Source organism: Arachis hypogaea, chromosome 13 (assembly GCF_003086295.3).
Source record: "Arachis hypogaea cultivar Tifrunner chromosome 13, arahy.Tifrunner.gnm2.J5K5, whole genome shotgun sequence".
Classification (NCBI taxonomy): Eukaryota; Viridiplantae; Streptophyta; class Magnoliopsida; order Fabales; family Fabaceae; genus Arachis; species Arachis hypogaea.
The window spans coordinates 70,127,547-70,143,880 of NC_092048.1; the positions used below are offsets into that span (position 1 = coordinate 70,127,547).

At 36.3% G+C, this 16,334-nt stretch overlaps 1 non-coding gene across 1 annotated transcript; it reads left to right on the top strand.

Annotated features, from left to right (window-relative positions):
• Positions 1-15,018: 15,018 nt before the first annotated feature.
• LOC112739926 (small nucleolar RNA R71) lies at positions 15,019-15,126 on the top strand. Its single transcript, XR_003170860.1, has one exon. It is a non-coding gene; the product is annotated as a small nucleolar RNA R71 (small nucleolar RNA).
• The last annotated feature ends 1,208 nt before the right edge of the window (positions 15,127-16,334 follow it).

Genomic DNA, 16,334 nt, shown 5'->3' on the forward strand with positions numbered 1-16,334 from the left:
TTAGCTCAGAATAAAATGATGTCCCAACAAATCAATGTGATTACTCAACACCTAGGAGAAATGCAAGTATCGGCAGTGAGCTCTCAAGAAAACTCTTATGGTGTGAGTAATGGATTTTCTCAACGTGAAGGAATGGATTATGGATACGTGTCCATGGAGCAAGTCAATTACCTAGATAAGCCTCACAATGATTCCTTCTCTAAAACCTATACTCCGGATGGAGAAACCACCCAAATTTTGGGTAGAAAAATCAAAACTAGAGGCCTAACCAATTCAACAACACCCACCAGCCTACTCAATTCAATAACCCCCAACAGAACACTTTTAATAACCATACCACAACCCAAATAACCTTCCTGTGAACTATTTTCACCAACCACCACCTTCATGACAACCAACACAACAAAACTCTCAGAGACTTTCTAACCTTGAATTAGACTTAGAAAAATTCATGGAAAGAACAGAAACTAACTTTAATAATCAAGGAGCTTCATTGAAAAATCTAGAGGTGCAAATAAGTCAACTTGCTCAACGACTAGCCAAACCCACTCAAACACTTTCTAGTGACACAATTCCAAATCCAAAGGAGGAGGACAAGGCTATTTACTTGAGAAATACAAAGGTGGTAGGAGAAGAAAGGAAAGAAGTAGCCAAGAAAGAGGATTTCATTGTCAAGGCAAGAAAGGAGGAATAAAGGACATTCATCAAGAAGAGCACATGCAGCCCACCCTCTAGCAATCAATTTCATCTACAGAAGTTTTACCAAAAGAGAGAATTCTAGTGCCTAAATACAAGTCAAGAATTTCATATTCCCAAAGGCTCCAAGGGAAAAACAAGGAGAAGTAGTACTCCAAATTCTTGGAGATATTCAAGACTTTGCACATCAACATTCTATTCATAAAAGCTCTTGAACAAATGCCCCTGCATGCTAAATTTATAAAGGATTTGTTGTCCAAGAAGAAATCCTTGAAGGGAGGTCAAACAATGGTATCCCCAAGGAGTGTAGTATAATTATTCAAAGGAACTTGCCAACAAAGAAGAAAGATCTAGGGAGTTTTTAAATTCCTTGCACTATTGGCAATACTACCATTGATAGAGTTTTATGTGATTTAAGAGGAAGTATTAATCTAATACCTTTATCTATGATGAAAAGGTTGTAAATTTAAGAGTTGAAGCCCACGAAAATAACTTTACAACTTGCAGACAAATCAATGAAGCTTGCACATGGAATGGTTGAAAATGTCCTGATCAAAGTGTGAAAATTCCTTATCCCAATGGATTTTGTCATTTTTGGCATGGAGGAAGATGAAAATGCCTCCATCATTCTAGGAAGATATTTTCTAGCTACTGGAAGAACCTTTATTGATGTTGAAAAGGGTGAATTAATGTTGAGGGTACATGATGAGCATCAAGTCTTTCATGTCTTCAAGATCATGCATCATTCAAGTGACCAAGAGGATTGCAAGAAGGTTGAAGCCAAGGACCCAAATTTGAAGGACACACCAAATGAATTACTCCCAGAAATACATTCTCCATGTTTGAGTAGAGAGGATGAGACAAAAAAGGTGCAACAAGTTAACCACTCAATTGAAGTCACAAAGATTATGCAACCAAAGTCTCCCTTTGCAATCAACAAGAAACTCCCTGACATCAAACCTAAGTTTGGTGTTGGGTGTGCATCAAACAAGGAGGAGGCTCCAAAGAAGAAAGTGCTTAAAGGGTGGAGGAAGAAGAAAATTCCTACTTAAGACTTTTCACCAGGGGACAAGTAGTATTATCTCACCACCCACTATTGCCATACACAGTGAGTAGAGTTCTTTTCTTTGAGCATCTTGAGCTAACATATGAAGACACAGGGAGGAAATTCAAGGTGAGAGGAGAGGAGGTGAAGCACTATCAACCTCCACCTTAGTAAGAAACAACCGTAAATCTAGTGACGTTAAAGAAGTGCTTGTTGGGAGGCAACCCAATGTTCGGTATTTTCTTTTCATTCTTATTTTTGCTTTATTTCAATTTGTGTGTGTGTTTCATGGGTTAAGTTTGGTGTTTCTACACCAATAGGATGGTTGCATTTCTTGAGTACTTGGCTCAAGTTCACATTCATTGCCTCACACTGAGTTTGGTGTTGCTACACTTTACTCATGTAAGGTCCAAACCCCATGCAAACACATTAGCAACTCATTTATCTTGCATTATTTTGGCTTTAGTTTTGTTTAGTTTTTAATCTTGTTTGTTTTACTTAGATAAGCTTTCGCGTTACTCAATAGCTTTAGTCATGATTTTTCCTTAGTCCATCACCACTGTTTTTCTTTGTTGCTTGAGGATAAGTACTCATTCTAAATTTGGTGTTGGATGCTATGCTCTACATAGCCTAAAAGGATAATGAAGAGGAAGATAAGGAAGATGATAGCAATGAGAACTAAGGTTGTTGACTTCTATGTGTTTTTTTTTCTTTCTTTTTAATAATATTCATATGTTATCTTGTTCTATCCTATACAATGCATTTATCAGTCTTGTTAGTCAAGTACATATCATTACTTGTTCATCGTAACCCACAATTATAATTGTGCTTATTTCATAAAAGCAAGCAAAGATCATGTGCTAAGAAATAAACAAAAAGAAACAAGGTGTGAATATAGAGAGCATGGCAATATGAGTTTGGAAGGCCAAGCTAACTGAACTATTCAACACTTACTGAGCCAAATTGCTTGAGGCCTCAGTTTAGAGGACTATTATGGGATCCGTATCATTGAGAAAGCCTTGGAGAAGCAAAATCTAATGAATAAAAAAAAGGGGTGGAAGAGAAGCCAAAGGCTCTGGGCACCATTAACTAAGGAATTTAAAAGAAAAATAAGCTGAAAAAGCATCCGAGTTAAGTACCTGTAGTGCTTATGTATCAAGTAGTAATACTTGAAACGAAAGCACTTAGAGTCACGGCTAGACTTAAGGTGCAAAGCACCCCTCTCCCACCCCAAAGAAAGATAAAGCCAAAGGCTCTGAGCACCACTAATGGAAAATATCAAAAGAAAAATCAGCTCAAAGAGCCCCAATCAAGTGCTTGTGGTGCTTATGTATCAAGCGGTAATACTTGAAAACAAAGCACTTAGAGTCACGGCTAGGCTCAAGGTGCAAAGCACCCAACAAAAACAAAATGTTCAAAGAAAGAAAATAAGCTTGCTTCAAGGTGATGATTCAAGGAAGGATCACATAATCTAATCCGGATAGAGGTCTCGAAAGATTATAACCATTTGTATTGAATTGTGCATAAGTGAAATGGCTAACCAAAATCATTTGAATTGCTATCATTCACCCTTGCATTTTAAGCTTTAATATTTTGAAGATTATTCCATGATTCTTTGCTTACTTGAGGAGAAGCAAGAGCTTAAGTTTGGTGTTGTGATGCATGAGCATCTTAAGCACTTCTCTTGGGCATTTCTCATAGAAAATTCATGACTTTTGTTTGGTAATTATATGATTTTCAAGACTATTCTATTAGTACTTTGATTTCCTTGGTTTCTTGAATTTGTAGGGAAATTTTAGGAAAAGTGAAGCAAAGGCACAAGGAGTAACCAAGAATTGAAGACAAATGCAAAGAGAATTTGCCATGACCTTTTCAGACTCCAACGAGTGTAACTTGAGCTACAAATGTTCAAATAATGCAGTTCTAGAGGTATTATAAAGCCAACTTCTAGAACTTTCCAACGAGATATAATAAGCCATACTTTCTTTCTGGCATTATAGCGCTAAATGTCGTGACATTGACGTTTAGCACCAGTCCGCGAAGCAACTTTTGCGCCAAATGCCACGACTTCAAGTTTGGCACCAGTTCTTGCACCCAGGGTGGTCCCCACGTCCTCAAGAACGCAATCTCGTGTATTTAATTTATATTTGTATTTGATTTTTATTAGAAAAAGATATTATTTAGGTTTTTTAAATTTAAATTAAGAAGTTATCTTAACCACTCTCATTAAGATAAGATTAGTTTTATAATTTGAATTCGAATTTGAATTAGTAGAAATTTTAGTATAAATAAGTGAGATCACTCACAAAGAGGACTCTCTCTGGCCTCTGTCTCTCGCCTCTCACACTCTCCCCTCTTCTAAAATTTACAATTTTAATTTCTTAAGGATTATCTGAAGAACATGAGTTTCTAATTCTCCTCGGTTAATGTTAGGAGCTCTATTAATTCCATGGTTTAATACATAACTTTTTTACCTTTAATTTATGCAATTGACTACTTCTTAAGAAAAGGTTTTCGTTCTTCATCTTAAAGGGTTTGAATATGTTGGAAATCAATTCTTCTCTGATTTGAATTTTTTTAACTTCTTGAAAAAGTTGATTAATTGAATTAAGCTTGAAAATTGATTCTCATAATTCTTAAGTTTTGAAACTGGATTGATAAGTGACATAAAATCAACTAGGGGAGATTCTTACGAATTATGTAGTTTTATAAATCAGTGGAAGTTCTTCAACTCTTTTCTTAAATAATTGACTAAAGGATTAGCGATTAATTAGGTTAAAGAGAAATTAGATCACCAAGGGATTGGGGTTTAATTACTAATGATTTGCCATAAAAGTATCTTTGCATGATTAAGGAGGAAAGTGAAAAATATTAATTCAGAAGTTTTGACATCTCCAAAGCCTTAATTCTTTCAATCATATTATCTTTACGTTACTCATTGCCTTGACTTTATTTCATTGTGGTTTATGTTTAAACATTTTCAAAACCCAAAATTTGATTGTCTGACTAGAATAATCAATTAACTATTGCTTGATTAATCATTTAATCCTCGTGGGATCGATATTCACTCACCTAAGTTTATTACTTGATACGACCTAGTGCACTTGCCAGTGTTTTGCGGTTTTGCAAAAATCCGCGATCACCTATTGCCCCAAAATCTCAGTTGTGGCCTGTATAACAGCAACCATGTTTTCTAACGCATCCATAAAGTTCACCGGATTTTTGCCGATTAGTTTCGGTTCTATATTATCTCTCTCGCCTGCATCCACAAATTGTCATTCAGGTCCTGTTCACACCAAACAATTGATATCAAGGTAATCAGTCTCAATATCTCAAGTCTCGTGCTTCAAATTCCCAAAAGTATGCTCATGAACTTGCTATGTTTATCAAGAAGATATCCTAAATAACATATACACACAATCCAGAGTATGCTCAATGTAACACCCTTATTTTTAATACCTCATGAACGTACTAAAAGTTCAAGCGTTACTTACCTTTAATCCTTTAATTTAATATTATAATTATTTAATATTGAGCCTTCATGAATATAAACCGAATTCTTAGTTACGAATTCGAAAAGTTTTTACTTTAATTCACTTAATCACATAATTATATCCACATAATAATAAATACATACACTTATTCAAAACTTTCCAAATACAAGTCCTACCCCTCTAAAATCTCAAAATGACAGTTGACGAGGGGTAAAATCTCAACTAAACCAATAAACAGAAAATACAAAACATTTATATAAAGCTTGTAGATTAATCACGACTTCGCGCCAAAGCTTCCTGAACCTGTCACTAAAAAAAGAAAGTCTATAGGGGGTGAGAACATCGTCCTCGCAGGTTCTCAGTAGGGAAAGAAATACCATCAAAGCAAAGAAATATTTGCAAATAGAAAGAAATTCATGATTAAAATTGTTTATCCCTAAATAACCTTTTGAAAAAGTTTTGTGAAAAACTTACTTTGAAAGGTAGTAAAGAAATTCCTTTAATTTACAAATATTTAAGATGAATAGTTTAAAGAAATAAAAAGGACCAAAGAGGTGCCTAATGGCTTCCTACCCAACTTACATCGCTCACTTCTATTCAACCAATACATAAATTAGAATAATAAGGTAACACCTAGCCCATCTTACCTCAACCTTCATTACCACATACCAGAAACCACCCTCATCATGCCTCCACCAACTTGGGTCTCTCAGATAAACATACACATACAAGACAAACAAAGAAATCACAGCTACGATTCAGGTACAGCAAGTAAAACAAGTAGTAGATAAACATGGCTAAGCAATTAGGCAATCCTAAAACTTCAGCAGACAACAAAAATTCCAAGCCTAGAGCTATACTAATCCAAAACTGGGTAAAATACTCTACATACTTCACTATGTTCATGATCTAAATCTTAATCTCATCCCACACTCCACTCATTCTGTCTCTTTTCAATTCAATAGCACAAAATTATGGTATTGATTTCAATAATTGTAAATAGTAGATGCAAACACAAATAATAGGGTGCAGGCACATCAAGAACATTTATAACATATACAGCAAATAGCCATTAAGCAGATATATACAAGTAGGCAAACTAAAATAGTGCACACTCAAACAATTTCACATAAATACATATGATGCTTGCCTGTCCTACTGGCCATGAGCTCACGTGTCGATTATATTGCCAGAACTCGACACGTTTGGTAGCTAACACAGATATTATCTCTCTATCGTGCATCTCCGTGAGGAATATAATAATCTCGACTTTATCAAAAGTCGTCCAAAAAGGGCAGTGCACAGCCTTACACCTCTCATCGGAGGCAGCGCTATCCGGGATGCGTGTCCGGCCACCCTTACAACCAGAGAGAGCCATAAAACAAGTGGGATCAACCACCGACCTTGTTCTGGAATAACACGGCTCAGCGCAAGCAGGATTTACCACTGTCCTTTCCACGTCCTTGCCAAGAGTAACGTAAATCCATACGGAAGCAAGTTAAACCACTGACCTTGCCAGAATAAGTCTCAATTCAGTTCATAGTAAAATCTTTACTCAGTAATTACATTAGCTATAAACCTTCATTAATAATCATTCACTTTGATTCACAACCTCTTCCAAAACATTAATTTAGTCAAATCCATAGGTTCACACTCGTTTCCAAGCCTAAAAACTAGTTATCGGACCTAAATTAGGGGTTACGGAAGTTTACAAGCTTGCCGAGAAAGCCAAACAATTAAAAACAGAGTTTTATTGTGAAAACATGGCTTGCGCGTATGCACAACTTGAAAATATTTTGGGCGTACACACGAATATTCCCATCCATTCTGTTTCATGCATGTGCACCATTGTATGGGTGGGAGCATATACTAGAAATTTTGGTTTTCTGTAACATTTCAGATTTCAACTCTAAACCTCATTTTTCAAACATTCATAACTTCCTCTATAAAATTCCATTTCCCTCATCATTATATGGTTTTAAAGATCTTTCACCTAGATTTAATTTAAGACTAATTTCATTCAATCCAAACTTCGAGTGCCAAGTTATGGCCCATCGAAATTGGTCAAAAATCGGTTTTTACCAAATTTCGCACAATTTTTCAATCTCACCAATTTTTAATCGAACTCAATTCCAAACCATACCAAAACCTTTTTTAATCATACTCAACATGCATTTATCAATTTCTACCCCCTTTCTAACCATTTTAACACCTAATCAACTAATAATCAACAATTCAACAATCTAATCAATCCTAAAATCAACACTTACCTCCACTTATCATGCGGGGGATTCCTCACCCCCATCATGGATTTCGGCCCAGTATACACATCAATCACATTTATTTACAATCAAACCATAACTTCATATTCAAATTCAATTCACACATATACATTTATACTACCCAATAACCATTCTACTCACAATTCACAACAACAACCAAATTTCATTCAAATCCGATTCTAGGAGGTAATTAACCTAGGCATTCACATAATTTTACATAATGCCTACTCGAAACTAAAATTCGTACCTCTTAGACGACGGTTCCTCTAACACTATGATTTCTTCTGAGCCATACCAAGGCTATCCTGGAATCCAATTCCATACCAAAATGTACCTAGCTAGTTCTACTTCTCCCCAAATTCAATCCAAACAAGTTCTATTCCATCTAATCATATAATTTACATGATTCAACTTAGGTTCTTCACATAAAATGGAAAAATTTGGAGAAATTGAAATTCCTTACCTTGTTACACAACCTTGGGTTGAAACTCTATTAGAACTTAAGGTTGAACCTCCCCTAAACATAAAAAATTCAAGATTTCCTCAAAACCTAAACCAAAAATACAAAATTGAATAGAAGGAAGAACTGGGTAAGAAATTTTGAGTTTCTTACTACTTTATTTAGATAGAATCGAAGAGGATTCGGAGATAAACGCATGGCCATAAATGGCTCCTCAATCGGTGCTTTGGATTGAAAGTTATGAGCAAAAGAAGAAGATGATGAATTGTATTTTCCAAGTGTTTCTCTTCTTCTCTTCACTCTTGATGCTGAAGTGTTTTGTTTTGGATATAATAGAAAGAGTGGAGCTGATGTGTTGTTGGGTAGGGGGTGTAAGTGACTGGGCCTTGGGCCCAAGTAAGGCCCGATTCACTTGTTTTAGTCCGTTTCACCCAATTTTGGACAAAAATATTTAAGATTAGTATTTTAATTCACATCTTAATTATTTTTAGCTCTCCCAAGTATAAATTTAAGTTATTAACCTTCTTCACTCATAAATAATTTTTTATTTATAATTTAAGATAAATCTAAAAAAATATTTTACACTGTAGTGTATTAAAATTAAATACATATTATTTTCATAACTTTTATTAAAATGATCGATATAATTTAGGGTGATTTGTATAACAGAGATACTCCTTTAACTTTATACTATGAGTTTATTCAGTCTTTCTCTTATTTTATCTCTCATATAATTTTATAAAAATAAGTTTAAAATAATTATTATAAAAAGTCAAACCTAATTAATTTAAATTATATTATTTATGAACTTTTAACCTTTAAATTTAATATTTATTTATTTTATTTTTCTATATTATATATATAAAAACAACTACATATTGGTTAAAAACACTAGTTTACAACGTCAATTCTCTTTTGAATTTTTTTTCATATTCTAAAGTTATGAAAAAATGTTGGTGATCGAAAAACTATTCTGTCTTAAAGTACATCTCTTTAAAGTCATGGTAAGAATCTTCAAACAAAGTGACAAGATGGGTTAGTCTGGATGGATAGTTATCATAACCTTTGGCCTTTTAAGAAACAACCAAATTAAAAAGGTAGAAAAAAGTCTTAGTGAAAAGGAGAAGGTTGAGGAGAGAACACACGAGTTCAAAGGCTCAGATGATAGCCAACTATTAAGGTACAGTTGAGAAGAGGCACTACCACACTGCTTGAAAACATCTTGCTGGAACTCAAAAAAAGGAATCTAGATTCCTAATCGGGTGAACACAGTATCATACATCTATAGCCAGTCTGGATATGTACCATATTTATATTTTATAGCTAACACGCTCCTGTGGGGAACATATAACTTGTAATGACCCGTTACCTCATCAAAATCCTACGCTAACATTATTTTGGTTCTCTAAATACTTCACACTGACTTGGGATGACATCTTCAATACCCCCTCGGATATCCAAGAGTAGTTAAAAATAAATTCATCAAGGAACACAAATCCCTAACTTGATGATGCTTGTATGCTCGGGGGTACTGGTGTGCGAAATCGTGATCATTCCATTCCTTAGTAACAGCGCTAAAAACTCAATACGCACGTTCATGATCTTATATCTATTTCACAACTTCGTACAAATAACCAGCAAGTGCACTGGGTCGTCCAAGTAATAAACCTTACGTGAGTAAGGGTTGATCCCACGGAGATTATCGGCTTGAAGCAAGCTATGGTCACCTTGTAAATCTCAGTCAGGCGAATTAAATTGTATTAAGAAATTATAGTGGATGAAAATAAATAAAATATAAAATAGGATAGTGGTACTTATGTAATTCATTGGTGAGAATTTCAGATAAGCGTATAGAGATGCTTTCGTTCCTCTGATCTCTGCTTTCCTGCTGTCTTCATCCAATCAATCCTACTCCTTTCCATGGCAAGCTTTATGTAGGGCATCACCGTTGTCAATGGCTACTTCCCATCCTCTCTGTGAAAATGGTCCGATGCGCTGTCACTGTATGGCTAATCATCTGGAGGTTCTCGATCATACTGGAATAGGATTCACCCTCCTTTTGCGTCTGTCATTACGCCCAGTACTCACGAGTTTGAAGTTCGTCACAGCCATCCCTTCCCGGATCCTACTTGGAATACCACAGACAAGGTTTAGATTTTTTGGATCTCAGGAATGGCCATCCATAGGTTCTAACTTATACCACGAAGACACTAATAACTCGGACTCGGTCCCCTGTATTAGATATCCAAGAGATATCCATTCAGTCTAAGGTAGAACGGAAGTGGTTGTCAGGCACGCATTCATAAGTTGAGAATAATGATGACTGTCACGATCATCACATCCATCATATTGAAGTATGAATGAATATCTTAGAAGCAGAATAAGTTGAATTGAATAGAGAAACAGTAGTACTTTGCATTAATCTTTGAGGAACAGCAGAGCTCCACACCTTAATCTATGGTGTGTAGAAACTCTACCGTTGAAAAATACATAAGTGAAAGGTTCAGGCATGGCCGAATGGCCAGCCCCCATGATCTAAGAACTAAACGTCCCAAGATGTCTAATACAATAGTAAAAAGTCCTATTTATACTAAACTAGTTACTAGGGTTTACAGAATTGAGTAAATGATGTAGAAATCCACTTCCGGGGCCCACTTGGTGTGTGCTTGGGTTGAGCATTGAGCTTTACACGTGTAGAGGCTTCTCTTAGAGTTGAACTCTACTTTGCAACCTGTTTCTGGCGTTTGACTCCAGAATGCAGCATGGAACTGGCGTTGAACGCCAGTTTACGTCGTCAATCCTTATTCAAAGTATGGACTATTATATATTGCTGGAAAGCCCTAAATGTCTACCTTCCAACGCAATTGGAAGCGCGTCATTTGAAATTCTGTAGCTCCAGAAAATCTACTTTGAGTGCAGGGAGGTCAGAATCCAACAGCATCTGCAGTCCTTCTTCAACCTCTGAATCTGACTTTTGCTCAAGTCCCTCAATTTCAGCCAGAAATTACCTGAAATCACAGAAAAACACACAAACTCATATTAAAGTCCAGAAATGTGAATTTTAATTAAAAACTAATAAAAATATGCTAAAAACTAACTAAATCTTACTGAAAACTATGTAAAAATAATGCCAAAAAGCGTATAAATTATCCCTCATCACAACACCAAACTTAAATTGTTGCTTGTCCCCAAGCAAATGAAAATCAAATAGGATAAAAAGAAGAGAATATACTATAAATTCCAAACTATCAATGAAACTTAGCTCCAATTAAATGAGCGGGACTAGTAGCTTTTTGACTCTTGAATAGTTTTGGCATCTCACTTCCTCCATTGAAGTTCAGAATGATTGGCATCTATAGGAACTCATAATTCAGATAGTGTTATTGATTCTCCTAGTTCAGTATGTTGATTCTTGAACACAGCTACTTTATAAGTCTTGGCCGTGGCCCTAAGTACTTTGTTTTCCAGTATTACCACTGGATACATAAATGCCACAGACACATAACTGGGTGAACCTTTTCAGATTGTGACTCAGCTTTGCTAAAGTCCCCAATTAGAGGTGTCCAGGGTTCTTAAGCACACTCTTCTTTTGCTTTGGACCTTGACTTTAACCGCTCAGTCTCAAGTTTTCACTTGACACCTTCACGCCACAAGCACATGGTTAGGGACAGCTTGGTTTAGCCGCTTAGGCCAGGATTTTATTCTTTTAGGCCCTCCTATCCACTGATGCTCAAAGCCTTGGATCCTTTTTATTACCCTTACCTTTTGGTTTTAAGGGTTACTGGCTTTTTGCTCTTGCCTCTTGGTTTTAAGAGCTTTTGGCTTTTTCTGCTTGTTTTTTTTCTTTTTTTTTCTATATTTTTTTCTATATTTTTTTTTCGCCATTTTTTTTCGCAAGCTTCTATATTCACTGCTTTTTCTTGCTTCAAGAATCATTTTTATGATTTTTCAGATTATCAAATAACATTTCTCCTGTTTATCATTCTTTCAAGAGCCAACATATTTAACAATCTTAAACAACAACTTCAAAAGACATATGCACTGTTCAAGCATTCATTCAGAAAACAAAAAGTATTGTCACCACATCAAAATAATTAAACTAGTTTCAAGGATGAATTCGAAACCATGTACTTCTTGTTCTTTTGTTTTTAAAACATTTTTCATTTAAGAGAGGTGATGGATTCATATTCACTACTTTAAGGCATAGACACTTAGATACTAATGATCATGTAATAAGACACAAACATAAATAAAAATTTAACATAAAAGATGAAAAACAAAAAATTTAAGAACAAGGAATGAGTCCACGTTAGTGATGGTGGCATTTTCTCCTTGAGGAACCAATGATATCCTTGAGCTCTTCTATGTCTCTTCCTTGTCTTTGTTCCTCCTCCCTCATTACTCTTTAATCTTTTCTAAGTTCATGAAGGATGATGGAGTGCTCTTGATGTTCCACCCTTAGTTGCTCCCAATAATTGTGTGGAGGAAAATGTATCCCCTGAGGTATCTCAGGGATCTCTTGATTTGCAGTCAAATGTTCTACCACTGAGCTATAGACCCTTGAGATGAATCTCTCCATCTCCTATGACTTGGAGGTGGAAGCTTTTGTCTTTCCTTTCCTCTTTCTAGAGGTTTCTCTGGCCTTAGGTGCCATCAATGGTTATGAAAAAATAAAAAAAGCTATGCTTTTACCACACCAAACTTAGAATGTTGCTCGCCCTCGAGCAAAAGAAGAAAGAATAGAAGAAGAAGAAGAAGATATGGATGTGAGTGGTGAAGAGGTGATGGGGAAGAGATTGAGGTGATATAGGATTATGAGGAGGGAAGGTGAGTGGAGGTATGTAGGGATCCTGTGGGGTCCACAGATCCTGAGATGATCCTGTGGGGTCCACAGATCCTGAGGTGTCAAGGATTTACATCCCTGCACTAATTAGGCATGCAAAATGCCCTTGCATGCATTTCTGGCGTTTAAACGCCGAAGTGATGCCTGTTCTGGGCGTTCAACGCCCATGTGCAGCATGTTTCTGGCATTGAACGCCAGCTTCATGCTTGTTTCTGGCGTTCAGCGCCAGCTCCATGCTCTGTTCTGGCGTTGAACGCCAGCCAGATGCTCCTTACTGGCGTTTAAACGCCAGTAAGCCCTTCCTCCAGGGTGTTCTGTTTTCAATGCTGTTTTTCATTCTGTTTTTGATTTTTTGTATTTATTTTGTGACTCCATATGATCATGAACCTAATAAAACATGAAAGAACAATAAAAATAAAAATAAAATTAGATGAATAAAAATTGGGTTGCCTCCCAACAAGCGCTTCTTTAATGTCAATAGCTTGACAGTGGGCTCTCATGGAGCCACACAGGTGATCAGGTCAATTTTATAGACTCCCAACAGCAAACTTAGAGTTTGGATATGGGAGTTCAACACCAAACTTAGAGTTTGGCTGAGGCCTCCCAACACCAAACTTAGAGTTTGACTGTGGTGGCATTAGTTGACTCTGTACTGAGATAAGCTTTTCATGCTTCCTCTCCATGGTTACAGAAGGAGATCCTTGAGTTTTAAACACAAGGTTGTCCTCATTCAGTTGAAGGACCAACTCTCCTCTGTCCACATCAATCACAGCTCTTGCTGTGGCTAGGAAGGGTCTTCCAAGGATGCTGGATTCATTCTCATCCTTTCCAGTGTCTAGGATTATGAAATCAGCAGGGATGTAAAGGCCTTCAACCTTTACTAACACGTCCTCTACTAGTCCATAAGCCTATTTTCTTGAGTTGTCTGTCATCTCTAATGAGATTCTGGCAGCTTGCACCTCAAAGATTCCCAGTTTCTCCATTACAGAGAGTGGCATGAGGTTTATTCCTGACCCAAGGTCACATAGAGCCTTCTCAAAGGCCATGGTGCCTATGGTACAAGGTATTAAGAACTTTCCAGGATCCTGTTTCTTCTGAGGCAATGTTAGTTGATCCAGATCACTCAGTTCATTGGTGAGCAAGGGAGGTTCATCTTCCCAAGTCTCATTACCAAATAATTTGGCATTCAGCTTCATGATTGCACCAAGGTACTTGGTAACTTGCTCTTCAGTAACATCCTCATTCTTTTCAGAAGAAGAATACTCATCAGAGCTCATGAAGGGCATAAGGAGGTTCAATGGAATCTCTATGGTCTCTAGATGAGCCTCAGATTCCTTTGGTTCCTCAGAGGGAAACTCCTTGTTGATCACTGGACGTCTCAGGAGGTCTTCCTCACTGGGATTCACGTCCTCTTCCTCCCTTGTAGGTTCGGCCATGATGATCAATTCAATGGCCTTGCACTCTTCTTTTGGGTTTTCTTCTGTATTGCTTGGGAGAGTACTAGGAGGAGTTTCAGTGACCCTTTTACTCAGCTGGCCCACTTGTGCCTCCAAATTTCTAATGGAGGACCTTGTTTCATTCATGAAAATCAGAGTGGCCTTAGATAGATCAGAGACTAAATTTGCTAAGCTAGATGAATTCTGCTCAGAATTATCTGTCTGTTGCTGAGTGGATGATGGAAAAGGGTTACTATTGTTAAACTTGTTTCTTCTACCATTATTAAATCCTTCTTGAGGCTTTTGTTGATCCTTCCATGAGAGATTTGAGTGATTTCTCCATTAGGGATTATAGGTGTTTCCATAGGGTTCACCCATGTAATTCACCTCTGCTATTGCAGGGTTCTCAGGATCATAAGCTTCTTCCTCAGAAGATACCTCTTGAGTACTGTTGGATGCAGCTTGCATTCCATTCAGACTCTGAGAAATCATATTGACTTATTGAGTCAATATTTTATTCTGAGCCAATATGGCATTCAGAGTATCAATTTCAAGAACTCCCTTCTTCTGAGGCGTCCCATTATTCACAGGATTCCTCTCAGAAGTGTACATAAACTGGTTATTAGCAACCATGTCAATGAGTTCTTGAGCTTCTGCAGGAATTTTCTTTAGGTGAATGGATCCACCTGCAGAATGGTCCAGTGACATCTTTGATAGCTCAGACAGACCATCATAGAATATATCCAAGATGGTCCATTCTGAAAGCATGTCAGAAGGACACCTTTTGGTCAGCTCCTTGTATCTCTCCCAAGCTTCATAGAGGGATTCACCTTCTTTCTATCTGAAGGTTTAAACATCCACTCTAAGCTTACTCAGCTTTTGAGGAGGAAAAAACTTGGCTAAGAAAGCCGTGACCAGCTTATCCCAAGAGTTCAGGCTATCTTTGGGTTGAGAGTCCAACCACACTCTAGCTCTGTCTCTCACAGCAAACGGGAAAAGCATAAGTCTGTAGACCTCGGGATCAACCCCATTGGTCTTAACAGTATCACAGATCTGCAAGAATTGAGTTAAGAACTGAAAAGGATCTTCAGATGGAAGTCTATGAAACTTGCAGTTCTGCTGCATCAGAGAAACTAATTGAGGTTTTAGCTCAAAGTTGTTTGCTCCAATGGCAGGGATGGAGATGCTTCTTCCATGTAAATTGGAATTAGGTGCAGTAAAGTCACCAAGCATCCTCCTTGCATTATTATTATTTTCGGCTTCCATCTCCTTTTCCTATTCGAAAATTCCTGTAAGGTTGTCTCTGGATTGTTGTATTTTAGCTTTTCTTATTTTCCTTTTTAGAGTCCTTTCAGGTTCAGGATCTGCTTCAACAAGAATGTTCTTGTCCTTGCTCCTGCTCATATGACAAAGAAGGGAATAACAAAGAAAATATGGAATCCTCTATGTCACAGTATAGAGATTCCTTTGTGTGAGTAGAGAAGAAAAGAATGTAATGTAAAGAAGAGAAGAGGAAAAAACTCGAACACAGAGTGGGAGGTGGTGTTCGAATTTTTGGGTGAAAGAGAAGTGTTAGTAGATGAATAAATAAATAGAAGGAGATGAGAGGTGAGAGAATTCGAAAAATAAAAATTAAAATTTAAAGTTAAATTTCGAAAATAGAAATAAAAAAATTTTAAAATTAAACTTATAATTCAAAAATTAAAAATTGAAATTAAATTAAATTTAAAATAATTAGTTAATCAAAATGAAATTTTGAAAAAGAGGGAGTTATTTTCGAAAATTTATGAGAGATTGAATTAGTTAGGTAGTTTTGAAAAAGATATGATTGAAACAAAAAGATAAGATTGATTGAAAAAGATTTGAAAATCAATTTTAAAAAGATAAGATGTTAGGAAAGAAGTTAGAAAAGATTTTGAAATTGAATTTGAAAAAGATATGATTGAAATAAAAAAAAAGGGATATGATTGAAACAAAAAGATATGATTGATTGAAACTTATTTTGAAAAAGATTTGAAAAAGAAATTTGAAAAGATTTGATTTTTAAAATTAAAGTTGATTACTTGACTAACAAGAAA